Source organism: Hibiscus syriacus, unplaced genomic scaffold (assembly GCF_006381635.1).
Source record: "Hibiscus syriacus cultivar Baekdansim isolate YM2019G1 unplaced genomic scaffold, ASM638163v2 tig00111410_pilon, whole genome shotgun sequence".
Classification (NCBI taxonomy): Eukaryota; Viridiplantae; Streptophyta; class Magnoliopsida; order Malvales; family Malvaceae; genus Hibiscus; species Hibiscus syriacus.
In genome coordinates this window covers 470,234-471,968 of record NW_024063087.1, presented here as the reverse complement: position 1 = coordinate 471,968, position 1,735 = coordinate 470,234, and the positions used below count along the sequence as shown (strand labels likewise).

General features: G+C 39.8%; 1 pseudogene; it reads right to left on the bottom strand.

Annotated features, from left to right (window-relative positions):
• Positions 1-430: 430 nt before the first annotated feature.
• LOC120162935 lies at positions 431-1,463 on the bottom strand (annotated as a pseudogene).
• Between the last annotated feature and the right edge of the window lie 272 nt (positions 1,464-1,735).

Below are 1,735 nucleotides of genomic sequence, written 5' to 3'. Positions count from 1 at the left end.
AAATACAAATTTTAAAATTATTTTAATAGTTTCATAACACAAATTATTAATTTTAATACATTTTTAGAATTTTCTTCTCTTTAAAGAAACTTTTTGAGTTCTTATGGAATTATCGTTAAAAAGAATTCTAAAAGTATCAAACTAACATTTTACTCACAGTACAAGGGTCAAATTAAGAATCTTTCCTTAAGCTAATGTGTCTCGTCATCATTTCGTTAAGGGATAGTTAAGGGTGGAGTAATGATATTTGAATTTTTTAGGGTTGGATGAAAAAGAGGAAAGCTTACACGAATTGTGTAATTTACTCAATTTGAAAGAGACTAATTTTCAATTTAACAAGTAATTATTTAGTTTGAAATTTTAGATGCAGTACATTCATATATATGACATGAGGATAGGAATGGGTGATTATATATAGTGTAAGTTTTGTTTATGCCGTGGGGTAGGAAGCTTGCATTGCTATACCACAAAGACCTTCCTTTGCATCAACATCCCTTTGCATCCTAATGTACCCTTGTTCACCCCAGCTACTGCCCCACGAGTTCTTCACCAACCAATACTTAGTCCCATCGTCATCCTCTCCAAATCCAACGGCGGTCACTCCGTGATCGAGTTATGTGCCACAGGATCCCGTAAATACACCACTGGAGTAGAACTGGAAGTCGAACCCCCCGACATCGATGGCAACCGAAACGGGTTGGTTCGCAACGGCCTTCTGCAGTGCATCTTCACTATTGGCGGGCACATCTTGGAAGCCATTTATGGTAGCTGCATGGTTGGCTTCTTCGTTGGTATTGCAAGTGCTATCAACTCCCTTGCAGGGGTAGTTGGATTCGGTTGTTAGGCCTTTGTTCTTTAGGATGAACTGGAAGGCAACGTCCATTAAAGCCTTGATCCTCACCTTTGGTGTCGCAGTCGACCAGTTCTTGCTCAGACAAGGAAATCAACGTACCTTTTGTTAGCTTAGTAACCCCTCCCATGGCTGCCACAGCTGAAAATGCCCAACAGCATCCTGTGAATTAGATCAACACAATTAGAACATTAGCAAAAGCAAAACAATGGTTAATATTTCAGATTAGAGCAGACCGCATTGGCCTTGGTCTTTGATAGGTGTCAGAGCTCCTTTGTTTCTCCAATCCACAGAAGAAGGCAATGCGGTGACGTTTTCGTATTTGAAAGTAGTAGCCTTGTTGGAACACATATGGCCCTTGAACCCATTTCGAGAAGCAGTGAACTCTGCATTTGTTAGATCTGCGAACTGATTGACAGCAAGCTTGTAAGGCTTGTTATTGGCGTTGTTGAAAGAGTCAATGAGCTCCACGTCCAAATTGGGACATCCATTGTCGATGTCTCTCGTACATTGATGCATCTTCAAGACTAGTGCGGGAGGTGGCTTCACACACTAAGTTGGCCCCCAATAATACTATCAAGGCCAAATATGTGAATTGGATTTTGGAACCCATTTTCCTATGAAAATTGATGGATGAATGAGGAAAATGATGATGAATTCTTCCTCTTATATACTCCATTTCCCTCCTCTATCTCCCTGCCCTGCAAGCAAAGTCTTTGAAAATTTAACTCACTGTGATGATTTCTTATACACTCCAAAACTTGGGTTAAATTATGCTTTTTGTCCCTCTACTTATCATGAACATATTTGAGCTGCGGTGCTTGTATAAATTCAGTCGTAGACTTGTAGTTTATCGTATTACTGCAGCAGCAAAATGGGAAATTG